Source organism: Ambystoma mexicanum, chromosome 9 (assembly GCF_040938575.1).
Source record: "Ambystoma mexicanum isolate Mex_15411 chromosome 9, UKY_AmexF1_1, whole genome shotgun sequence".
NCBI classification, from domain to species: domain Eukaryota; kingdom Metazoa; phylum Chordata; class Amphibia; order Caudata; family Ambystomatidae; genus Ambystoma; species Ambystoma mexicanum.
The window spans coordinates 930,642,554-930,670,068 of record NC_090931.1 but is presented as its reverse complement, the minus strand read 5'-3'; the positions used below and the strand labels follow the sequence as shown (position 1 = coordinate 930,670,068).

At 45.6% G+C, this 27,515-nt stretch overlaps 1 protein-coding gene across 1 annotated transcript in view; it reads left to right on the top strand.

Moving 5' to 3' along the window:
• The window catches only part of AGPS (alkylglycerone phosphate synthase), a 1,795,747-nt gene that overhangs the window by 566,147 nt on the left and 1,202,085 nt on the right, over positions 1–27,515 (top strand). The gene's annotated exons all lie outside the window — the stretch shown is intronic.

Genomic DNA, 27,515 nt, shown 5'->3' with positions numbered 1-27,515 from the left:
AAGAAAGTTCTTGCCCATTCCTCCCCCGCAGGCCTTTGGCACTTGAGTGGAGGAGATGGTTACACCTACACTCTCTGTGAGCCCCTTTGAACTTGCAGTGAACAGAGACCTAAGGGTGGAGAAAGCCAAGAGGGAAAGGGAGGAATTCAGGCTGATCTATGTTTTCATTCAACAGGTTAATTTAAATAGGTAGCTGTGCTATACGAGTGTCAATTTAATTAGCAAATCTACAGAATTGCAAAGCAAATTGCTATGCAACACTGCTTATTTTACACCTTAGGCAACACATAACATGAGGGGCTACACGCCTCCTTGAAGAGGAAGAAGTTGGACCTGTTCACCAAGACGTCAGGCACAGATATACTGGCACTTCAGGAAATCCATCTTTTACCGAAAAATCAGGCACGCTTCCACTTGCGAGAGCAAAACAAAAGAGGTGATGGCTGGAATGTTTAGAACGAATCTTAGCCTCTGGCATTGCTCTGGGCAACCCTCCAGACCATTGTTCTTCGCCTGCCAAGCCATTATAGAAGGGGAAAAACCATATGCAAATCAGGCTTGGACCCACCCCCAAAGGAGTAGTCCAGCCCGAACTGCTAGGTCACATCCCATCTGCACGACACCATAGGCATCCCCAGACATGTTTCAGCCTTTTTGGGTGTCATCAGTGAGGAGTAGCTTGGGTCTCTAGGCCCAGCAGGCACGGGACCCACGTCTGGTCATACCCGGCCCTCTCGGGGTGACAGAGAAAAACAAAAGAGGTGATGGCTGGAAGGTTTGGCACGAATCTTATTCCACACGTTGGGGCAAAATAAAACTGGCAGGGTAAATTCAGCACTTTGAGACAGAGTTGACCTCTGAATAACGGACTCCAGGGCAGATAAAAGGGGCAGGTATATCATCATAGTCGGGCAATATGACAGAGTGGTGTACGCTCTTGTATCCGTCTATGCACCCAATGCGGGCCATGAGGCATTTCTTAGATCCTTGTTGGGTGTTCTGCAGGGATTTGCGAGGGGCCATATCATAATGATGGGGGATTTCAATCTGGCCTGGGGAGCTGGACAGGTCAGCACGAGGGGCGGGGCATAGAGGGGGAATTGCTTCTAGGACACTGCAGGAAAGGTTCGAGACATTAGGTCTCGGAGATGCTTGGAGGGGAAAGCATGGCAATAGGGAAGGCTTCACCTTTTTCTCAAACGTACATCACTCATACTCCCAGATCGATTAAATTTGGCTCAGCTCCTGGGGGAAATCACAAAAATAGAGGTGAGGCCAATGGGGATTGCAGATCATAAGGTCTTGAGGATGGCCATGCATATCTCGGGACACAGGTGGTGGGGGTCTGGAGCTGGAGAATGACAGGGGAACTGCTAAGGGACCCAGTCCTTCGAAGCTAAATGGAGGCTAAGACGATCTCCTACTTTGAACTGAATAGGGTACGGGACATGGGGCGGTGACTTATTGGGACACATTTAAAACTACGATAAGGGGAGAGTTCATCGTGGCCAAGGCTAAAAGGGACAAGCAGATAAATCTATTGGAAACCTAATTAGAAGCAGAAGTGGAGGACAGTAGGTGGCTGGTGGGTGCCCCAAGGTGAACAAAGCTGACAAACTATTGGCCCGGCTACTGAGAGGTGGGCCCGGCTGCTGAGAGGTGAGGCAAGTACAAAGACGGTGACTGCGGTAGTAGATGAACAAGGCAGCCACCACACTCCCACGGAGGACATTCAAGACTGCTTTGCGCAATACTATGAAGATCTGTACTCGACACAAGCCCTGGGGACTGAAAGCAAGAGGAGTTTTTAGCACAGGTAAACTTGCCAAGCTTGGTTGATGGGTAGAGGGAGGAATTGGGGAGAGATATAATGTAAGAAGAGGTGCACAGAGTAATAAAGGTGTTTCCCCACAACAAGCTGCCGGGTCCAGATGGTTTTACAGAAGCCTATTATAAGGCCTTTGTGAAAATCTTGGTCCCTCAGTTGGCCTTTGTGAAGGCCTCCTCCTGGGCTTCATGCATCCCAATCGGGTGGGATTTGTGCACGGCCGGAAAACATTTGACAGTGTAAAACGAATAGCCCTCTTGTTGGAAAAAGTCCATAAGACTTTGACGCCCGCATTTCTCCTCTCCCTTGGCACCGAGAAGGCGTTCGACAGAGTGGAATGGCCTTTCCTTTTTAGCGTGATGGTGGAAAAGGGGCTGGGGACAGAATTTATTTAGAGGGTTCAGGCAAATTATAGGGTCGCTGCAGTGAGACTATTGATCAATGGGACTCTCTACCGTGAGTTTAAACTGACTAGGGGTACTAAACAGGGGTGCCCTCTCTCCCCATTGCTCTACATGATAAACCTGGAGCCTCACCTGCAGGGATTTAGGGATGCTTAGAGTGTCCAGGGACATTTCCTTTAGGGGAGGGGTGCACAAGATGGCTGCATTATGCGGACAACATGCTCCTCTCCATCACGCACCTGGAAACATCGCTGAAGGAGTGTAGACCGATTCTCTTGGAGGTCAGGAGAGGCCTGAAAATTAATGGAACCAAGTGTCTTCTCTGAAGGAGGCGGCTCCTTTTGCATGAAGGCCGAGGGGACTGAAATACCTTGGGATACATATTACTTCTTAGCTCTCGGGTTTGTGTGCAGCTAACTATCCCCCTTTACTTGCATCTATCGCAGCGGATGTACACGGATGGAAAATACTCAATCTCTTATTTGGGCCGAATAGAGGCGATGAAGATGGTCACACTCCCCTTGGTACTTTAGAGAATCAACCGGACTATATTAGTGTCCCTGAGGAGAGGAGCGGGGTGTGGGGTGGCATTGCCCAACTTTCAACTCTATCATGACGCAGCCCAGACAAGAATAATAAGTGGGTGGTTCATGGGTCAGGGGGGGAAACGATGGGTGGAAATGGACTGGGCGCCAATAGGACACAACTTGCGTGTTGTCCTCTGGTTGGCATGTCAGGATAGACCCAGACCATTGTACTCTAGTGCTATTACAAAGCTGGTAGCAGACACTTGGGACACCCTGGCTAGGAAATATAACCTTGCGACGTTCCCATCCCCTTTCACACCGATCTTGGGCAACCCAGGCTTCACGTTGTGCGTAGAAACTGGGGCATTTACTTGATGGAGGGAGTGGGGGATGTAGGTGGTTTCGGGTTATGTTTCAGGATCGGATGATTAGACTCCTTGAGTGTGAACAAAGCTTTGGGGTGACGGAGCATGAAAGGTTGAGATTTTCAGATTAGGCACTGGGTACTGAAACCAGTAATTAAGGCAGCGGCCAACCGCCTGCTCGCGAGATTTGAACAATTCCTAACTGAGCAAGACGGGCAAGGGGCCTCATCTCAGGCATATAAAAGACCCTGCATGATGCCATCCCCAGGGCCTCGTTGCCATACATGGCAAAATGGGGAAAAACATTAGTGAAGGTCAGTCATATCTAGGGAGGACTGGGATAAGCTATGGAGGCTGGTACCAAGATTGGCAAAGGCCTCCCTACTTAAAGAAAGCTGGTACAAGCTGATTATTTTTTTGCTGGCACTATACCCCAACCCGACTACATAAAATATACCCTGAGTCTTCGCCAATATGCTGGAGGGGGATGTAGAAGTATCTGAACTTGGTCACATATCTGGTGGAAATGTCCCAAGGTAGCCCCTTTTTGGGGGAAGGTACAAGAGGCAACTAGCCTTTGAGGATGTGTCTAGAAACCCCTCCTCCCCTCCAGCCCCTGGAGGAAGTAATAATGGGCTTGGGAAGGGAGTGGGGAGGGATGGACCCCTGAGATCGGAGAAAGACTTGCCTGGTGTTAATGCTGGCTGCTTTGCTGCACATTGTGCAAAGATGGAGAGGGCCAGACATCCTGTCTCATCAGGACTGGTTTTGCAAGGTTTAGGACTACGTGGCGTTGGTGTGGGCCACATATGCAATGGACAATTAACTCATAATTCGCCAAAGACTGGGGGGGAGATACTAGCCTTCCTCAGAGAAGTCTACAGATTTCAATGGTGTCCCCAGCGCCTGAAACATTTGCACCTCAATTTGTTTATGGCTTTACAGTATGGCAATCCCCCAACCAACCTGCATTGTTACCCCAGGGAGAGGGAGGTAGGAGGGAGCAGGAATTAGGGGCACCTATGAGAGGGATGGGGGATGTTCAATCGTGTTTACTGTTACCTTGAAAATGATACAATTTTTAAAATGCATAAATAAATAAACATTCCAACAAAAGGTGTAGACAAAAGCAAGCAAAAAGTTCCACAAGACTTAGGAATTGATTCCCTTTCCCCAGAGTCTTCAGCTTTACACATGATTCCTGTAGCTTCACTGATCACAAATGAATCCTTGTCTGCAGCTGTTCGGCCTGACCTCCCAGGCACCCTCCAACAAGGGAAAAATGACTGGATTCTTTTTCCCAAGCTGTGCTGATGTCTTTGACCCCCTTTTCTCAATAACCCCCCATCCCCTTCGTCCACAGTGCTGCCAAGTAGAGTATTTCACAATTTCTTTCTCACTGCCCCTTACCTAGAGCCTGGGTTTACTCTCCTGCCAAGGTCTGTAGAGCTAGTTTATAATTGCAAAGTTCGTATTGCTCTTTCCCTAAGTTTGGGGTATGCGTTCCCTACGTGGGTTCCACACCCCTTTCTACAATGTGCGTTCTCTGGACCCGGTGGCCCCTGTCTCCACTCCCGACATGGGCTGGCTGCCTGCCAGAAGTTCCCTACGCCTATTATTTGGGTCCCAGACCCAGGTTTCACTGTACAGGGGTTCTCGTGACCCACCCGAAAATGCCTCTGTGTCCCAACCCTCTCCCGTGGGCTCATCAGTGCTTGTTCTAGACTTTCGGCTCCACTGATTTAGCTTGGGCGTTTCCTCTGCTCTTGCGGCTCAATGCAGACTCCCTTAGCAGGTACAGTTTTTGTTTAGCGTCCCAGCTCCCTTGGCCATCGGGAAGTGCAGCCTGCTTCTCCTCGTCTCGGTACAGCTTCTCTGGAGCTCTCCTGGGCATGCCTGTCACCAGTCTCACTGCGCTCAATCTTCTGCGTCTAGGCTGGCAGCTGCACTCCCAGTAACTACCGAGAGCAAGATGGCCCGGTTTCATTCCAACTTGGGTTTTAAATTAACGTGAACCAATCGGGCGCTTGAAAAGACTCATACTTCTGTTCTCACAAGTGTTCTGCACTACTCACAGCCTCTTCCTCGTCTCAGTACCATTATTCAGTCACAGTTGAACAGGACACTCCGATATCTATCTTGTGAGTGTATTCGATCTCTACTGGAAATGTCACATTGGAGTACCTGGTGGAGGGGTGAGCGAAAAAGGTACAAGGAAAGGTGAGGTTGGTCAAAGGGATACTGCACTCTCCCTTCGTGGTCACTGTTCTTAATGGGTTCCTACCTTCCCATGAGATCCTCCTGCTGTGTACCACCCCCAGGGAGTAGCAGCCTCACCACCCTGGCTTCGTGGAAAGGGGCTTCCCCATCTAAAGCAGTGACGATACCTTGAGATTCGTCAAATAGCATACAACTTAATTGTATGGCCCAATGCTGTTACTAGTACTAAAAGGCCCAGGCGCGGAGCAGGGTAGCGCCTAGCCAACAAACCCTTCCACCCCCCCCCCCAACCTTCCATACCCATATGATCTGATCACATCACAAGACAGGACCTTGCCACAGAGTGCCATTCATATCGTACTGTCACTTTAAGGGGGTCAGGTCATGAGGGAACCCTGACATTTTGGTATTACTCACTACGAGAACAATCAACAGAGAATACAGACACTTGTTATATGCCCAATAGAGCATCCATTTGAAAGTGTGCTGGACAAACCGTTACAGGCTCAGTTGTGTGCAGGCAACCAGTAAAGCCGTTATAGAGCGCACGTACAACTGAAAAGGATCCAAAGAGGGGAGGTGGGACGGCGACTGAGACCGAATGCCTGAGAAGTTAACCTATCATGTTACAAAGTATCTTGCTACTGAGTTTTATTCTGGCAACAGCTGCCATTTGCATGCGTTCCAGGCACTCTGGCAGATTTAAAAGACTGGTTCGGTTAGGTTAGTGAAGAGCTGTCCTGAGGCACCCTGGAATGAGGGTTGTATAACTGGGGGGGATGGTAGCCGCCGAAAAAATTAAACCATCCTTAAGTTGTAGAATGATGTTACTTACAGGGAACTGTGTTCGTGTTAAAGATAATCACCCTAATCCCAGCATGCAGGTATTTCAAATTATGCTCACATTTAAAGTAATAACAGAGTTTTTTTTCTGAATAAATCATAACTGTTATCAGCCCCTTGATTCAGGGGACATGTGTTTATTTACATGTGTTGTAATTGAAAATCAAATGGACAACATATATACATAAAGGAAAAACATTGTCATTTTGTGTAATCAAGGAATGGAGACACTGTTCAAATCCAAATAAACCCACATCTAAGCTGAGCGTAGGTCCTAAAATAGGAGCGGATAGCAATATTGGGTCTACCAAGAGGTTACTTTCTTCATGATAAATATTCTTCAAAACTATTGGTTCCAAATATTTTAGACCGGAAAGGTTGCTTATAAGCCGTTTAACTGATTCTGCAGTCTTCTAAAAAGACATGGATAGATTATAATGCAACCAGTGTTTGCACATCAAATTTGTAATGCAGTGACGACAAACTGATTAACAACCAAATTTAGTACATTTTTGTCGAGAGGGTGCCAGGCATTAAACACAGTAGCAACCACAATTTAATACGTTTTGCTAAGAAGATGCCGTTGTAAACTCTGAACATGACATTTAAGTTAGGCTTAGAAAATGTTCCAAGTGCATTGTTCTGGGAAGACAGGGGCCTAACCTCTTGGTTGTTAATCTAGCAGGATTTTGTTGTTTAGGTAAAAGATCACACATTGGTAGGGTGATGGCCAATCCTTGGTCTACGTCGGGAAAGGAACTTCCCTGGTGTTGGACTGCGGGCAGGTTATTTGCCTGCTGCAGTGACGTTTCGGCTTTTGAGTGGATAGCCTTCTTCTGGGCCAGTAGGATTGTGACAGCCTAAGAAATGTGTAAAGAGAGAAGATAAAAAATAGTCTGCTTAGAAAAAACACTGGCTCGTATTTTTCATAAACAGCACGTGGTGCTGGGTCAACAGTTAAAACGAGGAGGACTCGGATACACATGAAGATGTGCATTCTGATAGGAGAGGGGTTAAAATTAACTAACCTTGGGTTGGTCCGGGCTGAGAAGAACGGGGTAGTAATCAAACTCGAACTGGAATGTGGAAGTGAAAAATCCAGTAGCAGAGGGTTGATGAAGGCCCTAGTTAGACGTTCTGAATTGAGTCGGGTGTTAGTTAGAGGGTCCTTTGATAAAGCTCGAGACCTACCAAGCATCAAGAAAAGAGGATAGAAGAAAAGTGTGGGAAGAAATTACTATATGAGGTGACATATCGGTCAGTGGAGAGCATGCGTTGACCCTGAGGTACCAGCAACTCAGGAAAAATGCGAATGAATCAACACCTTTTTTGATTTAAATAAATTGTCAAAATCCAAAGGACCATCAAATCAACATCTCACAGCATTAGCATCCCCTGCACTCCGGCACGCACGCTGCCCCTCTGGACTGAATTATCTACTTTTTCCCCCAGATCTCCTAAAAATGATTGCCTCCCTCAAACCTACTTCTTACTCCGATATAATTCCGGCCTCCATTAAAAGATTGACTGGCCCAGCCCTCAATGGGCTCCTCTGCATCATCAATACCTCTCTTGCAGAAGGATCATTCTCAAACTAGTCTTATAAAACCTTTTTTGAAAAAACCAACCCTAGATCCAGACAGCCTAGCCAACTACCGGCCCATTACGAGGCTGTTTGACAGAATCTTGGAAAAAGTAGTTAGAATCTAACAACTCCACCTCCTAAATGACTATCAGTCAGGGTTTCGCCCCAAGTTCCTCCCCTTTTGTAAAATACAGGATTTAGATACCCATGCAGGCCTAAGTAAACTAAATTGCAAAAACCAGCCCTGAAGACACATCATTTGCTAGCTGTACTGTGTGGCTGAAAGGGAAGAGGTGTTTGATATTGTGTTCACAAATCTGTCCAAAACAGGAACCCACTTGTTCACTTATGGTATCTGGGCTAGTAGTGATCAATAATGCACATAGCTTACATCCCTTCTTCGCTGGGTTGGTGGAGTGCCCAAAAAAGTATTCCGTCAACAAGGACTTGGTTTGATAGATGGGATCCACAGGATAAGAACTCTGTCCTTGTTCACATTGAATTTTAGATGATTTCGGCCCATCCTCCCACTGACCGCATTTAATCCAAGGGAACATGAAGGGTTGGATGTTGACGACTCTCTATCCATGTGACTGGTTCAGTCTCTTCTCTTGGTGGTTAAGAATGTTAGTGTGCCATTAATGAATCCCTGTATTTGGGGGTATTTCAGAAAGCTGCCAACAGTGCTGTGTTCTTATTCTACAGACACCATGGCAGTAGCATAGCAAATGTAAATCCTACAATGAAACACTTAGGACCAGTGGGAGCAACAGCAAGCGTTATATGCATGAGTTTAGATTTGCAGTAATGAGAACTGTATGGTACTGCAGGGTGCTGTAGGACTCCCTCACGTGGGATTTGTTTTCTCTGTATGAATAGGAACAAGGATCAACAGGCTACTTTGCTGTGGATTTGACCTGGCAAAGTCCATGGCTTGGCCTAAACTTGCAGATCCCTCTGTATTGAAACATGTTATATTATGATGGGGAAACCCATAGATACATGGGGAATCTTTGTATTTGCCCTTAGCATCCAAAACATTGGTGGGATGGGACCAGTGTGCCAAAACACGCTTATGGGTTGTGTCTTTGCTTAGCTTAGTCATAGATGCAGGATCCGAATCCGGTCACCTTGCTCCTGCAGTGGCACAGGTTTGCAGCAAGAGGATGTTGGACTTGCCCACCAAGGAGAAGAGTCTACTTCTTCCCATTAACCAGTCTAGCAGCTCAGACAGATGCTGCTTGTCCTGAAACGCAAACTGCTTAACTGTTGGTCATCATTCACGTTCTCTCAGGGATTAAATGTTTAACAAATATGTCACGGTTAGTGGCCTCTTAGAATCTGCCTTCCTCCTTTGCGTAAGAATCAGAATTGTACTTGTGCATCCACACCAAGCGCCTCTCTGCTCATTCTGCACCATTGCCACTTTGACGTGGCCGCTGGACAATCTTGGTTGTTATATCAGTAAACCTAAGAATGATGATGAGTGCCTTTCTGCTCATCTTACTCCCTCTTTCAGTCATACTGCCCCCTTCTTTCCTTCTATACTCCTCCCCACAGACATTTGGAGAAAAGACATGGATGTAAAGCTTCCTAGATGTTTTTCATCTCTCTTAACAGCCCTGCTTTATTTCTAAGATTTGTAGGCATGAATATCACAAAGTTTCAAGGCGCTTGGCAAAAAAGCAATATGGCAGATGATACAGACCTGTACAAAAAAGGGGTGCCTGGCCAACCCTGGTCCTCCAGGCAACTAGCAATATCAAAATTAACACAATGGACCAGTAGGATTTAGGGAATGGAATAAATTATTACATTTATCTTTTTAACACATACCAATAAATGTCACTCATTAGATTGAAAAACATTTTATTATCCTCGGCATATAAAAAATTACCAATTTCATAAACACACATCACAAAATATTCATCACACTGAATCAACTCACACTGTCATCCCTACCATTCATTCAATCTTCAATTCTAAAATTGTACAAATCACAACTGCACTCATTAACCCCTTGGTCAACAGTTCATCTGTTTCTATATGTGTATAGGAGTATCAACACTCGCCAAGGGCAGCTTCTTTACTATCCTTGTCGTATTAGTATAAGTTACTTGGATGCGACGGCGTCGACATCATTGCAGACCGTACACCAGCAGACACGGACTGAAGAACACGAGAGGATAGCCACAGGATCGGGGTGCCTGAGATATAAGAGGCGCACCAGAGGCGGATGGGATCGCCTGAACTAAACATTGAGAGACTTACCCTGTGATAATAGATACAAAGATGATTTCCTAAGAATTGGGTCCTAGATGTGAAATAGTCGGAAGGCTCAGAAGAAACCCTCGACTCTCGTTTGAAAGATATGACATACTTATACTAATAAGTCAAGGATAGTAAAGTAGCTGCCCTTGGCGAGTCTTGATACTCACCCTTATTGGTTGAAGGGGATCATCAGTTGAGCAAAGAGTGCCCAGTGGAAAGCCGGCTCAAAGGGCAGAGGTAGGTGCATGGTCACCAACAGACTTTTGAATTTGGTGAGACTCGCGACTTCCCTTAGTGAATCACTTGGTCAAGGTAAACAAATTGCAGAATAAAAGGGAAGGAAGGGCACCAAACTGCTCCACTCCAACAAACCTAGGTGCAAGAGAAACCGTGAAGCCCTGGCAAAAGAATCAACAGACACCTAGTATGTGATTGATTGGACTCCAAAATACCATGCAGGGAAAAATCATCAAGTGCATCAGAAAAAGAAAATTAAATAAAATCAAATTTTTCTGTTGCCGCGTCTATTCAGATCCATAATAATGTATTAGCTGCCACCTCTTTGGCGCTAATTCCCTTCATAAAATTTTACGATAACATGAATGAAGCCACACAAAACAATGCAGCAACATTGGGCAATCTGGTTGAAAAACTTTCGAAAATGGACATTTTAGTCCAAATGCAACAAAAACATATCCAACACATTGAGATGGAAGATGGCTTTAAAAAGCTTTGAGTTAATTGAAAAGCAGACAAATGAAGGAAGAAAGCAAATGGACGACCTACTAAACTTCATGAAAAAGTCCCTCTCGAACCTAAGCTTGGTAAAACCAATCTCGGCTAAAAAAGGAGGACTCCATTTTACCACTAGTCCTAGCGGCTCAGATCCAAAAGGTGAGGAAACATCGACAGGTAATGCTTTATTAGCTCCAATCTCTCTCCCGGTAGTCTATTGCGAGTACTCGAACTGCTCCCACCAGCCGGGAGGCAAGTACCCCATCCTTACCTGCAGTGGTGATGAAAAAGCGTCTCGGTGACGCACATGAGAAAAGCAAAGGGACAGTAAATATGCAAGCTTCAGAGTTTCCGCCGGCTCTTCAGAGTTGTTCAACTTCCAAGGCCTCATTTGGGATCTTCCATGGAACAGCGAAAAATATCCAACCAGGGAAAACCCCTGAATCAAACGAGACTGTAGGATGTGGAGCAGCTTCAACAAACATTTCAACAAAAAAAAAGAAAAGAAAAAAAATCTGACAGTCAGTAACCAAACATCTAACTCAAGGAAATTTATTAGGAATTTGACAACTCTCCCCAAACCAAAGTTATTTTTACGAGAAATAAATGTGGGGAAAACGATCAACAATTTGCCAAATTCAAATGACACTGAAGCGGCAAATGTGGATAACTTGGAAAAGGAAAAGATGATAAAAGATACTGAAATATGCCTAAAAGAACAATCTGTCAGAAAGTTACGATAAGAATTGATTGAGATACAAGCAGCGCTTCACTCTCAGACGGTATTGAAGAACTGTGCAACCTGTCCACATACTCCAATGAGATACTGGTGAAGACGTAAATCGAGATGAAACTTGTATATCTTCAGCTGAGAGTTTGAGCATCTTGGAAGCTCCCCCTCAGAAGCACCAGGATAGGCTGAAAGGCACCAAGAAGTATTTGAGAACTTCCTTAAAAAAAGAGACAACAGAATAACACTGCCAGAGGCATCAGTCACAAAAATGGCTGACAGGTATTCGACCGTAAACCGTCTCACAAAAGAAAAATTGGTGACGGTATTGAATCCAAAACGCACGTCAGCACAAAATCAAACAGGAACAGAAATGTCAAAATAGAAAACGTACATGTGCCTCAGGAAAAATAAAAATAACCAATGTGCTCGATGATGACTCTGAGGTAAATGTGAACCGAGGAAATGTAATGCGCGTATTACACTCGGTGCCGACATTGAGGATTAATAAGTCTGAAGACATACGAATCGTCGAATATATATCTGAAGATCGGGTTGATTGTGTTTTATTACACCAACTCTCAAGCAGTCAGGAAGACAATATTGACTGCCAAAGATGAATTATTATATCTTGGCTTTGAGATTTCCGAACAACTGGAAACTATAACATCCTCGACCCGAGGCTCTGAGGAAAGGAGTGAGTCAGAAATAACTACGACTCAACGTCGAGCACAGATCCGGACCCACTTGACCATCAATTCAACATCTGCGACAAACAAAAGGCTTTCATTGCAAGCTGGAAGAAGAAACGAACTAGACCTCGCCGGACCTGATGCCGACGTCGCCCTCATTTCCTGGAATACCAGGGGTTTCAGTCATTTATACAACGACTTCTCAGTGGATCTAACGAACAACTTTGCAATTTGCCTGCAGGAAACTTGGCTGCGCCAACCGCCAGTAAAAGATGGTTATCAAATATTGATTAATCCTGCCGATAGAAATATAACGGGACGTCCATTCTCTGGCCTCCTAACTTTGATAAAAAAAGGAACAAACTGGGAAGTGACTGAAAAAAACAATCCAAATGGTCATGTTCAAGCGACTCTCCTTGAAAGAAATAGTGGAGAAAAAGACAAAGCCCAAAAGATATTGCTACTCAACGTCTACTGGAATCCAAGAAAGATTTCAGTCAGTAAATTCATCTCCCCCATAACGGCATTAATTGATAAGAACTAGTTGCTGCATCAAAATGTGTGAATTGTTGTGTGCGGGGACTTAAATCTAGCATGGTTCAACGAAAAAAACAATTGTAGCAAGTCGACTAGAAGAACGAAAGGACTGCTCTAGACGGACAAGATGGAACGATGCAATGGAAACGCGGGATTGTACAATGGTCAATGGAAACGTGAAGGGGGATATTCCCCCACAAGTCACTTGGCGACACATGGGGCTTGAGAAGACACTAGACTACATCTGGACGTCAAATAATGTGATGAGTAACCTTCACAATTTGGCGACAATTTCCGACGAACAGTGATCACTCACTATTGATACTGTCTTGACAACCAAGATGTAAGCCATTTGGCAGGCTCGGCCTGTACACAACTGGAAGTGAATTCTGGGCTCAACAGACTTAGGATAAAAGCAAAGCAGATCTGGAAACTCACGACAGCTTTTCAATCAGAAACCAATGAAAGCCTGGATCCAATTAACTACACCGCACTTCTGCCGTACATAAATCTGCCCAACAAAAGGCAATATCACCATGAACACAACCATTTGCGCATGTGGAGTAATACCTTGCGAAAGGAAAAACTGAAATTAAGAAAAGATCTACGAGAGTTGAGATCAGGAAGCAACAGAAATGTAGCTATCATGATAAAACAACAAAAACAAGCTTATCGTAATTGGTTAAAAGCTTTCGAGTCACAGCGTGATCAAGAACGTGGTGAGGAAATGCTAGCACTAATTAAAACAAACACCAGAGCTATCTGGAACATTCTGAACCAATGTCATAGAAAGCATGCAAGTACGATGGCAAATGGCGTATCTGAAACCAATTGGGTGAGACACTTCGAACAAGTGTTCACGTCACAATCAAGAGCGTCGAAAGTAGCAAACGACAGTCGAAATTGCCTGGGACATAATAGAGTCTGAAGATGACATAGTAAGTGCAATATCAAAGTTAAAAAACTCAAGAGCAGCCGGTATCACAAATGTGATGTTAAAACAACACAAACTAGAATGGTCAGTTTTCATTTCGGAGCTGTTTAGGGAGATTGCAAAAACTAGGAAAATTCCAACATCCTGGACTGAAGCAATAATTGTACCAATCCATAAGAAGGGCGACAGAGAAGATCCTGTTAATTGCCGCCCAATTGCTTTATTGGACACTATTGGGAAGGTATTTGCTACTTTCCTACAACAAAAAATAACCGCATGGGCTGAAAAGCGAGCGAGGCAGCGACCGCCCCTCCCCCACCGGGAGCTCCCGGCCGCCGCGCCGGCAATGATTTCAGAGAACTGCAGGAAGGCTCGCCGCACTCCAAAACAAGGAAAGGGGGGCCTGAGTGACAGGAGCGGGCTCCCTCCCGCCCGGCTAAGAAACCCAAGGAGTGCGGGACAGCAGGCACATACGCTCCCACTGAGGGAAGCACGCACACAGCGCTGGAAGAGGGTGAGTGCCCCTCGTTCAGCGTGGGCATCTGGGGTCCAGTGAAGGGAACCCCGGATAGATATAGCCCCCGGCGGGGGGGGGTGCGAAGAGGTGGAGGAGAATCAGGCCCAGGAGCGAGAAACGGGCCCAGGAGCACGGGATCACCCCGGGGACCCCCGCACCCCACAGCCGGAACACAGAATTAATTACCCCATAAAACAGGGGCATAGAGACGGTATCCCGCTGAGGGGCAAAGAGGAACGTGACCACCGGCAGCACAGAGGGCGTCCCCGTGGACACGGCCCGGAAGCAGAGGGGACATAGCAACAGGGAGATCCCACTGAAACGACGAGTCCTGCGGGCAGTCCATTAGCCGACCAGATTGGCAACCCTGACAGGGAAAGAATATACATCCCAGTGTGAAAGGGCCCACTTAAGTGGCCCTAACCGGGAGCTCCTCAGCGGGGACATCGCGCAGCTCACAGGGGCAACAGAAGAGCCCACGTACACCCCTGGGAAAACTAACGGATCATGTCAAGGGCAAAAAACAAGAACGCTCCCCAACAGACCCCACAAGCCACAAGGCAAGAAGCAAACATACTACAACTGTGGTCAACGGACAATACAGCGCAAGCAAAAGGGAAGTCTCAGGACAACCAACATGGCAAAGACATGTCGCAGACGAACCCTCATCACCCACCCTCAAGGGATGACATGCAAGCATGGTTTCAGGAGTTGCAAGAACAATTCATGTCTTCAGTTCCGCAACAGTTCACGACGATGAAAGATGACATGAAACAGGCGGTTCAGGACCTCAGGGTGGACGTGGCCAAACTGGAGGAGAGAACAGACATATTGGAAAGAACGATGCAGGGGGTCGAGGAGGAAACGCGACAGACGAGCAAAACTCAGGAACACCTAGTGAGACTCACCCATAACCTGGAGATACAATGTGAGGATTTGGAGAACCGCTCCAGGAGCTCTAACATACGCATCAAAAACATGGCAGAAACAATAGTGGACAAAGACCTTAAGACTGCTGTTAAAGAGGTGTTCAGAGACATTCTGGGTGAATCAGAGTCAGATGCAATCGGAGTGGACAGGGTCCACAGGGTCGGACCAAAAAGATCCAGAGCACCTGGGGAAAGACCACAAGATGTTCTGGTGGCGCTATCCTCATACCCACAAAAAGAGCAGATTCTGAGGAAAGCCAGAGAAATGGATCACATCAGGATGAACAGACAGGAAATCCAACTATACCAGGACCTGGCCCTGGTCACATTGCAAAAACGAAGAGCGATGGGCCCACTAGTTAGGGCTTTGGTGGCAAAAGAAATCCAGTACAAGTGGACCTTCCCGTTTGGATTGACTTTCACATGGGAAGGAAAACAGAGAAGAGCGACCACCTGGGAAGAGGGCTTTAAACAGAGAAGAGCGACCACCTGGGAAGAGGGCTTTAACATATTGGGGCTCCAGGATGATGGGTAGGAAGGGGATCAAGCAATGTCCAGTGGGGAGCAAATGAGAAAACCGAAAGGATGGGATACGATCAAACAAAAAAGGCCAAACACGGGAAGAGAAGGCCGCAGGAAGATGCCATGATCGGAGAAGGAGAAATGGAACATCGTGGGCACCCTTGTGGCAACCACACAAGGCACCAGCGAGGGGGAAGTTGAGAATAAGAAACGCTACATGAGAGGCAGAGTCGGCGGCCCGGAGGGCCCCATCGGCTTGGAATCCGGTAAGGACGATTGGTAATGTGGGGTTTAGAATCCCCCACAAAAATGTCCCCCGAGAGGATGAAGGGCAGGGAGCTGTGGGTGCAACGCCCTGGCAACAGTAGGAACCCTCGCCCTGCTCGGGGGGCAACTTGTTTGATTTAAGGTTAATGGTAGGGGGGGGGTTTATGGGGAAGGGACATGGGAATGGGGACACAAAAATAATGGGGGCGGCAAAGCAAGGGATTCCAAATACAATGAACCTGTGCCTTACTAAATGGGGAAGGTCTGCATTGTAACCTATAACATAAGGGGGATGAATCATCCCACGAAAAGGGTGAAGCTGGAGAGACTACTCAAAAGGGAAGGGGCGCATCTCCAGCTCCTCCAGGAAACCCAAATCAGAGCAAAGGACAAACAGAAAACCCATCTAAGGGGTTTTAAAATCTGGGCCCAGGCGAACTCCACAGAAAAAAGATTGGGGGTCCTTATAGCAGTGAGGGATGCATGGGACACAAAACTGGAGGACGCCATCACAGATAGGGAGGGAAGGTATGTGTTCGCTAACGTGGTATTGGAGGGGCAGCGGTTCACTCTCGCGTCCGTATACGCGCCCAATGTGGGACAGGATGGCTTTTTGAGAGATACACTGGGAACTCGAATCCTTCGCAAGAGGGGAGGTGATTTTGGGGGGAGACCTGAATATGGCATGGGACCCAAAACTGGACAGAAGCACGGGTAACGTACAAGGTCATGGGGCACCGTCGAAACGCCTCAAGCAACAAATGGACCAACTAGCCCTATATGATGTGTGGAGGGAATTGAAAGGGGAGCAAAGAGGGTGTACATACTTTTCGCATGTGCATAACTCCATGTCAAGAATTGACTACTTCTGGGCCTCAGTTGGGCTTATGGGCGAGATCCAGGGGCTGGAAAAGGGGTCAATCGCACTTTCAGACCACGCACCACTGTGGCTAGATTTGAAACTCCCGGGGAAATCTAATGGTCTATGGAGGTGGAGGTTGCCGGAGGACATAATCAGAGACCCGGTTACGGGGGAATCAATAAGGGAAATGATAGAAGAATATTTCACACAAAATGACACTGGGGAAATTTCTATGTGCACGGTCTGGGAGGCGTTTAAAGTTGTGATCCGTGGGAGGATAATGGCACTGAAAATCACGAAGGAGAAACAGAGGTATATGTGGGAAAAGGAACTGGAAAGATCAATTACAGAACTACAAGGGAAAATTGTGGCACAGCCATCTAGAGATCTGAAGTGGGTGCTGAGACATACACAAGGCCAACTAGAGATGTTACGCACTAAAGGGGCGGAAAGGAGTCTGATAAACCTAAGAGAAAGATACTATATAAAAGCAAACAAAGCAGATAGGCTTCTAGCGAGACAACTCCGCGCAAAACAAAAAGGCACTACGATCAAAAGCATCACAGACACGACAGGAGAACATCTCACAAAAGACATAGGGGAAGTGTTCAGAGAATACTACCAAAAACTATACTCCACAGACCACCCGGATGCAGACGCACAGGACACATCTGAAAACCCTCACCCTCCCACAAATATCAGAAGCAGACAGGCAGGCCTTAGAGGACCCTATTAAAGAAGAGGAAGTTAAAAAAAGCAATAAATGACCTCCCAATAAATAAAGCTCCAGGCAGGCGTGGCTTCACGGCCCCATTTTATAAAACATATGCAGATATGTTAATCCCTGTCCTAACCAGGCTTCTAAACTCATTTAAAGATTGTGGTAACGTGACCCCCACAATGAACGAAGCGAATGTCCTAGTATTTCACAAACCAGGGAAAGACCCTTCAGTCCCGGGTTCATATAGACTGATCTCCTTAATAAACATCGATGCAAAAATATACACTAAGATTTTAGTGGCCAGACTTTCCCCTCTTCTCCCGAAGCTAATACATCTAGACCAATCGGGCTTCATCCCGGGAAGACAACCCATGACAACCTTAGAAGGATCATCCACTTGGTGGAAAAAATAGGCATAAAGCAAACCCCGGCTATCCTACTCGCAGTAGATGCAGATAAAGCGTTCAACCGGGTGGAATGGTCCATGCTGTTTAAGACCCTGCACTCCATGGGATTCAGGGAGAACTTCATAGCAAGAATAAGAGCGAACTATAATGCCCCAACCTGCAGAGTGGCAATCAATGGGGAGGTTATCGAAAAGGTGCGCCTATCCCGCGGAACAAAACGGGGATGCCCGCTTTCCCCACTATTATACGCTATCTTTCTAGAACCCCTCCTACTGAAATTAAGAGAAGCTACACACACAAAAGGGATAGACATGGCAGGCATACAGCACAAGGTAACCGCATATGCTGATATGTTGCTAGCATTAGAAGAGCCGGGCCAAATATTGGCGGCAGCGGTAGGGGAGCTAGAAGAATTTGGGGCCATCTCAGGCCTAAAAATTAATAGGAACAAATCGGAAATCCTAATACTGGCGGGGCGACAGGGGGGAGATAGCGAGAGTAGCCAAGTCACTGGACCTCAAGATAGCAGAGGGCGGCATTAAATACCTGGGTATAACGCTTACACAAAGGGTGGATCAGCTCTACGGGAATAACTATCTGCAACTCCTAACGAAGCTTCGGAGAGATGGAATCCCCTCATGATCTCTTGGTGGGGCAGGATCTAAGCGGTAAAGATGACCATCCTCCCAAAAATACTATACTATTTCCAGGCCCTCCCGATAGGGGTACCCAGATCATTCTTTAAAACACTGTCCAAGGCAATCACATTTGTGTGGAAAGGGAAAATGCCAAGACTTGCTAGGGCTGTCATGTCCTCCCCAATCAGGGAAGGGGGGATGGCGCTACCTCACTTCCAGAAATACTACCAAGCGGCACAGTTAAAAGTACTACGGGAGTGGCTAGGCGACAACCCACTACCGATCTGGGCAGCGCAGGACAGAGCAGTGGCTAGAACCCCACTAGTGGAACTCCTCTGGAAACAGCATAGACACCCCAACACAGGGATTAGCGAAATAATGAAAACGATGGAGGCGTGGGACACACAAACACGGAGGGGCGTAATGACCACCACGCTAGGCCCATTCACCCCTATTTGTAGGAACCCGCAATTCCCGCCGGGGATGGAGCAGGGGGCGTATGAATGCTGGGAGGAGGCAAGACTAACGAAAATAGGGGAAATGTTCTTCAACAATGAAATTAGATCATATGAAGCATGCCTCCCACTCTCAGCACGCAACACACGGGAGAAATTTAGACACGAACAACTCAAACACTGGCTAAAATCCACGGACATAGCGTAAGCAGCAACGAGAACTCACCCCATTTGAGACCTATATCACAACTAACTCTGGGGCAAAGAAATGGGTTTCAATCTTATACTCCTTTATTAATGCACAGGATGAAGAAATTAAGTGGTCATATATGATTAAATGGAACAGAACACTGGGGGAGGAACCAACAAGAAAACAATGGGAGGACCTCTGGATTCTGATACCAAAAATGACAAGATCAGCACAAACAAGAGAAATGCGGATAAAAATCAGTACACAGTGGCACTACACCCTTGAGAGACTTCATACAATGTTCCCTAATTCGTCAAGCCTCTTCTGGAGGGAATGCGGAGAGGTTGGGACATGGAAACACATATGGTGGACATGCAAGGGAATAGTGCCTTTTTGGGAAGAAGTTAAGGGAGAAATGGGCAACATTTTTCCAGAGGTGGGACAACTAGGGGAGGGCGTCTGGCTGTGTGGAATAAGAGATGACATGGCAAGAAGATTTAATAAAGCACAATGGAGAAGCTTTATGGGACTCCTCATAGCGGCATGGACAACAATAGCCCACAATTGGAAAAATAAAGACACCCCACTGATATACACATGGCTTCAAAAAGTCTGGGCCCAAAAAGTCACACACACAATCCAGGGAACGAGAGACAGGTTCGCTAAGGAATGGGGAGGAGTCCTGGAGGACCTCCAGACAGACTTTATGGAACAATGGTGCCCACACAACATCAAGATCTCAGACATCTTCAATGCATAATGCAATCCCTGAATCAAAACTCACGTGTCCCTGGTTGGGGGGGGGGGGGAGTTAATGTAATGTTGAATACATGTTGATATGTTGAAAATAATAAAGACAATTTGAAGAAAAAAGAAAAGAAAAAAAAGACAAAAATCATGAAGTTTGGCCACACAGAGGGGTCGAGAAACAAGAATTTCAAGTGGAATATCAACAAGGTTCCGATTGACGAAGTCAATAAGATTCGATACCTAGGAATCTCAATTAATACATCAATCAGAGAATGGAGCTGGGTGAATGAGCTCGACAAGCGAATACGAACTCTTGCACTACAAGGGGCAAGAATTCAAACGTTATATGGAAAATTCACGCTTATCCCAGTTCGTTCTTTCTACCTACAAAAAGTCATACCAGCAATCGCATTCGGTGCAGAGGCAGGCTGGAACATCGACCTGAAAATCTGGACAAAATTTAAAGGAATTTTTTGGCGACGTTTGCTAAAACGACCCTAATACTTATCAATGACAATAATTCGTCATGAACTAGCTGTGGAGCCTTTGTACGGTATAGTAATTTGGAAATCCATGGCATTGCTAAGAAAGATGGAAAGCAAGACGGTGGAACCCGCATACAAACTTTGTTTCACAGGGAAACACAAATCAGAACAATCTCTTGACAGAATGCTTTTGAAAAATAAAAGTTTATATGCGCTCAGCAAATATCACAATGGAGATGCTACTGAAATGGCCCCGAATTGCAAGGAGAAAATTGAGGCAGTGGCTATGGATACAAAATCTGGATAAATACCATGAGCTAGCAACTGCCATGGATCTGCGGCCGACAATGAACAAATTGGACCAGCTACCGAAGCATCTGCGTCGATTTCCTTCTCGACATCACAGAGATCGTTTTTTCCACCTACGAACCAATCGTCGAGGCAATAAGTCGAGGCAGATGTTGTTTGTGAGACATATTGAAAATACTATAGATGACGCTTGTAGGTTCTGTGGGCTCCATTCAGAAACGGTAAAGCACTTAATAATGGAGTGCCAACAACTTAAGGAATCTCGATCCTTATTCATGGGCAAGTTTGCACCAATAACTGGAAATCCAGATGACTTATGGGTGCGGCTCCTAAGTGGAAACTCAGTACACTTAATTTGCGCAGCTATAAACATGTTGGACAGTGTGTTACCTGTATCTGGGTATATGATCTGTGAATAGAGTGGAGGTTGTTTTTGGTTTTCCCTCTTTTGCCTTCCTTGTTTTCTCCTTTCTTTCCTGGAATGATGATGATTTGAATAAGGCTTTTTAGTAAATTGTAATAAAAGTTTGTAAGAAACTAAAAATTACAAATAAAAAAAAAAAACTAATACAACAAGGATAGTAAAGTAGCTGCCCTTGGCGAGTGTTGATACTCACCCTACTTGGTTGAAGAGGAGTGATAGAAATCCCCATTTACAGTCCTGAAGAAGGTTGCGTCAACAAGAGGATGAATTTATAATGTCCGATGAGTCAACTGAAACATATGTAGACTATATATTCTGTGTATCTGTCAAAAAACACAGAAAGAACCATCTGCCATTGTAGTGGAGGACTTTGTACATATAGAAACAGATGAACTGTTGACCAAGGGGTTAACGTGCGTAGTTGTGATTTGTACGATTTTAGAATTGAAGATTGAATGAATGGTAGGTATGACTGAGAGTGAGTTGATTTAGCGTGATGAATATTTTGTGATGTGTTTTACGAAATTGGTAATTTTTTATATGCGGAGGATAATAAAATGTATTTGAATCTAATGAATGACATTTATTGGTAGGTAAAAAGATGAATGTAATAATTCCATTCCCTAAATCCTACTTGTCCATTGTGTTGATTTTGAGATGATACAGACCTACTGGGAAAGGGGCCAGGTCTCGAAGTTTCTTCAGAATTGGGAAAGGTTGTCAATGTCTTGCCGGTACTGACTTGGCAAGCTCCAGAGATGTGTGTCACAAACAGCAAATCTTTTTGCTCCCATAGTCAAAGATTTGAAGTGGGGTAGATCTAGTAGATTCTTGTTGGATGAGCATGTGCATCTTTTGGGTCTTGGAGTGGGAGAATAAGTTGGGTAAGTAATCATGAGTGTTTCTGTGTAGAGCTTTGTGGACCAAGACATAGTTTTAAATCTACATCTTTCTGTGACTGTAAGCCAGTGGGGGGATTGGATGGTACAAATCAATATGATCTTGGTGGTTGGTGGTGGAGATGGGTCTAGCTGCGGAATTCTGAAAAACTAGTAATGTGCTTATTTGCATTGTATTGCCTCTTTATAGAGTGGCATAGTAATAGTTCAGTGTCTGGGTAATAAGGGATTGTGAAACAGTCAGAGGAAAGGTTTTATGTTGCAAATATATTTTAGTGTGAAGTGTCCGGCAGTAAGGGTGCCCTTTACGTGGGCATTGAGTGAAAGAAGGGATCAATGATAACTTAGAGACTTTTGACAGTTTTGCCTTTGACAATATTCTGGTAGAGGTCGCCAAGTTTTTGGTAGGAAGAGCAGAGGATTGAGAGAGTGGTTGGTTGGTGATGCCAAGGTGGGCAATGTAGGTTTGGATTTATTAAGGAAAAGCATGTAGGAAGTCATCTAGGCTGATTAACTATTTCCTCAAATGCTGATTTAAATGTGGGTGTCATCCGAGTACATGTGATACCCACACCTGAAAAGGATATTGCACAGGGGCCTAATGTAAATGTTGAAAAGTGTGGGTGATAAAATAGATAGGATAGAGCCTTGTGGCTGATTCTGTACCATACTTGGAACCTGGTTAGTTTTGAGGTGAGACTGAAGCTTCTTGTTGGCGACGGACTCAATGGGAAGATCCACAACAGGTCTGTTTGTCAGGTGGTTTGGGTTAAGGGTAGGCATTTTAAGCCTGGATTTTATCCAGGATATTTTCTGATTGTCTGGTAAGGAACCGTGATGTTCAGCGAGAGGTTAGGGCTCATCTCTTTGAGGGGAGGACAGCAGTATAATAGGGAGCCTACGAGATCGATGTTACTGATAGTGGATATGATGAATGGAGCAGAGGTAGGGGGGAGAAGTGAAGGGGGTATTTGGAGGAGTAATAACACTTTGGATATCCTGTTGATTGGGGGGAATGGGTTAGGTATGAACTTATATTGCAACTTTTAGATGTAAGAAAGTCCTGCTATTGATAGCCCAGTTTATAGAAGGGATTACAGCAAGTGAGTCACACTTTTGTCTTTAATTTTCATTTGATTGCAACCCTTTTCAAATCTTAGTCTTTTGGTGGTTTGTTTTTCTCCATTCACCCCCCTTTTCTTTGGTGTTTTCATTTCCAATCAGGCAGTTCTGTAGAAAATCAGTGTGCGCTGGATTATGGGTGGATGCACTTTCTTTTCCTTGGGAGAAATCTGTTCCAGGGTCCTAGTGATGGTGGAATTTATTTTGTCAAGTAGAAGGGAGGGATTGTTGATCTGTACCATTGTAATGGTATGGGCTTTAGCTTTGAAGCCGATGTCTAGGACGCAGGGACCCATTTTGGACTTGGGTCTGACACATTTTGATAATGAACTGCGAGATTCTGATGGGTCGGAGAAAAGGTGGGGAAAGCAAGGAGATGAGTTGTCAGACAAGTTTGCAGGCAAAATTGCAGGAGGGGAAAATCAAAGGTCGAAGTAGGATGAATAGGTTAATGGTGTGGCTGGCTGAGTGAATTGGGCACTTTATAAGTTGGTGAAGCTGTAGAGCATGAGTTAAGGAAGGATGAGGCCACAGAGTTGAACCAATCTCTGAATCCAAATATTAATCTGACTGATGAGAATATGGTTGAACTTGAGCTGTAGCGAGATTGGGAGGTCAAAGAAGTCTTGACTGAAATTGGATGTTGGACCCTTTAACAGTGGATGGTAGATAGTTCTTAGCAGAAGCGTAGGGGAGGCTGGGAAAACTAACCATCAATTCTTCAAAGGAGTTAGGCAGTGGGGCATTAATTATGGAGGGCTTGAGGGATCCATGGTAGAAAACAGTCGGCACACTGCCTTTTTGAGAGTCTAGTAGTATCATGATGTTTAAGTTCTTGTGGTTGAGAAGGTGTGTACTTGGCAGGAAGAGTAATTCACCCAGGTTTTGGATAACAAGAGTGCATTCAAATTGTGGTCCAATATCAGATTGTATAGTAATGAGGCAGAGTCTCTGCCTCATTTGATGTAACTATGCGCCATAGACCTGTGATGAGTTGGTTTGTCGAGGAGGTGGTGTGGGTGGAGAAATGGATGTGGAATTGTGACAATTTTCTGGTCTCATTAGATGTTGCCAAGTGGGCGTTGAGCAAAAACAAGGTACTTTGGTCGATACTCTTGATATAATCTATAGTTTCTACATAAACAGCTTCTTGAACACCGGAGCCAATGTCAGACATGATTGCAATAGAGTATATTGTGTGAAGAATTGAGTTACAACAGTGGCAAGACTGCACCATTCATTTCCTCAGCCAAGGTAGTCAGGTGGCTATCTTTCTGATGAGGGACACACTGGCCAGAGTTAGTATTTCTTGAGGTAGACTGGTGTGATGATTCCAGTGGAGTCGTCACAAATTCTCGGATGGGGATCTCTTCCCATGTGGCCAGAGGAAGGCAGCCGCTACCTGATCCTGAACCTGGGGGTGGCTTTATGAGGCAAGACCAGATCGGAGGAGACTGCCGGGAGGATGTTCCGGCTTCATTGGATGAAGCACAGTACTCCCCACCCTTTTCCCTAAAGAAGACCCTCTCACACCCAATAAATTAATGGCATATTGTCATTTAACGTTTCCCCCTTTTAGAGGAAATCGAGAAACCTTGTCCTCACAGTAGTCTAGTCATGCCTCCACCTTTAGACCAAATGCTCATAAATCACACACACCACCTTCTGTTTATAAAAATTCTTTATTGTAAACATCCTGAGAAAAATGATTTAAAACGTAGAAGCCCAGTAACATCCATGGACTCCAACTCTCATAATCACTCAAGTACTGAGACGACGAGGAGGATAAAAAAGTTTGTGCTGAGTGACCAATCCCCAAAGTACAACCCTGCAGGCTAGTTGTTGTTCAAAGCCTACGTTGCACGGGACATTTAAAGATGGTGTCCGCACTCAGAAATTGAGCAGCAGTGTAGGAGAGGACGGTACACTCCAGGCGTAGGCTTGCGAATGCAAGACACAAAGGTTTACAGAGACCGAAGGGACGCCGCAGACTAACAGGAAAAGCTGTGGAGACGCGAGGAGGTGCACAGAAGCTCCTGGGTGTCGGACCACTTGTGGAAGCAGCATGTGTCCGTCTGGCACAAGAGAGGAATCCAGCGTGTGACCATGGAGCCACATAGAATGCCGGGGAGACCACCGCTGACTCCAGGATGGAAAGCAAACAAAGCAGCTGTTCCACAAAGGCGCTAGCAGAGTCAGCGACTCAAGAAGAGACTTGTGAGTCCACCCAAAGTAGCTGGGGACGACAAGCGCGCCAGGCCGCATTTGATAAATCTAATAATGAAAAGAGCATAAGAAGAAATATTGAATGCAGTCAAGACAAAGTATTATCGCAACACTCAATGAGGAGAATGTTTGTATGCAGACAAGACACAGTACCAAGACAAACCCCAGTCCAGTATAGGTGCATGAGATTCCAGTGTGGGGGAGAAGCTTGAGCATATGCTACCATAGTCAAAAATACCAAGTACCTCATGGTATAGGCCTTTTTTGGCTAACCAGGAAAACTGTGAATCAACTAAGAGACGTCCTGGCAGGCAAGTATAACAGGCAATTGAAGTTATGTAAAGATTCCTGGCAGGAAGCGTATACCATGGGATCTGAAAGGAGCCATAAGAGAAATCCTGGCGAGCCATAAGAGAAATCCTGGCAGACAAGTGTACCAGGTTCATGACATTGATAAAAGGAACTATAAAAGGAACTCTGGCAGGCAAGTATACCAGGTGGATGGGATTGCATATATATTCCTGGCAGGGGAGTACACCAGGCAATCTGCAGAGTTAAAGGAAGCCTTACTGAAATACTGTTGCAAAACATGTAATTTAAACAAGAACTTTGGGAGTCCAGTGAAGAAACAAAGGAACTGTTTATTGAAGTGCAACATTTGAACTGTTAGTTAAAGTGGAACTTTTGCCACCCTTTTCAAGAAACCAGGGGAAGGGAACCACCTCCTGGATCTAAGGGTCCTTTACCTCCGAGAACATTTTTGTTGTAGTTATTGCATTTTTTTTTTTTTAAACATTTTTTGCCAATACCAAGAAAGTCATTTCCACGCACCCTGTGTTTTGTTTGTGTGAGGGTCAGGATAGGACGTTTCGGACACACAGACTGCTTTTTAGTTACTGACTTCCTAACATATACTGACCTTTAGATTTTTAGGTAGGGACATTTCTCTTGAGAATATGAATACCTTGTGTCCGACTCATTTCTGACCCCTCAATGTGGCTAATGGCTCTGGATTAGGGAGAGGTGGCGTTCAGCCTAAAATAGTTGGAATGATTTCTGTGTCAGACCTACTCGGAATCCCCTAACCAGGTTAGACAGCATAACGGGTTTAAAAATGTTATGATGTTTGGCTCAGTTCAGATAAGTGCCTCAACAGGGATGATACCTTGCAGCAGTGCACGTCGGACTTCCAGATGGTCAGGTCTTTGGCCTCATCCAAGACATAGATTTTTTCAAATTATTCCAAGCTTTTAAAGCTTACAAGTCGAGGGAACTAGACATATCAAAGATTGGTGTCATCTAAAAAGAAATATGCCTTTTCCTAAAGAAAGCAAAGCCTGTATCTATGGCTTAGACTTGCCCAATCAAATCTTCTACATGAGGCTCAGAATATGAGGGTATGTGCCTACGTTGCACGTTGTTATGTTATATGTCCTTTGTATAGCGCCTAATGCCATTGGTATGGCCTCAAAGCACTGTGGGTGAATGCCCTATGAGGAACCAAGTCCGAGGTATGACAACTGATCCGAGGATTTTAGAATGTGTGTATGCTTTTTAGCCAGTACAAAGGTAGGTTGGTTGGGTAAGTCCCTGCTATTGACCCCTGGAGATCTGGCTAGAGAAGGGGTGCTGTGATAGGCTGTAACGAGACAATGCGAGTCAAGGAGACTGTTACGCTCACCTGCACCCCACAGGGGTGTCGATCGGACCCGGACAGCTGCGGTCTCCGTCAACGTGATGCATAGTGCAGAGATGACTGTCTGGACTGGCCCGCCTAGTCTTGTCTGCTGGACCCGAAGAAGTATTTTCCTGCAAGTGGAGACAGGGATTAGCCACCTGTGGGTTTTCGTGATGGCCTCCCAACTGTTCTCGCTCTCCCCCACTAATCACCTCCGATATCCCCTTAGTAACCTCACCTTATGTTTGTAAAAGATGAGCTCTCCATCCTGCGTGTCTTGCAGGGGCGCGTAGATACCAGTTACTTCACTGGTTTGAAGGCGTTGGGAGAGTTCCGGTAAGCATTGACTCTGAAGTCCCAGGCGGGATTGGTAAGTATCAAGTTCAAAGAGTTCAATGTGCCCGATGTTCACTCTTGTCCCCTTCCTTCTTAAGTTGCAACTG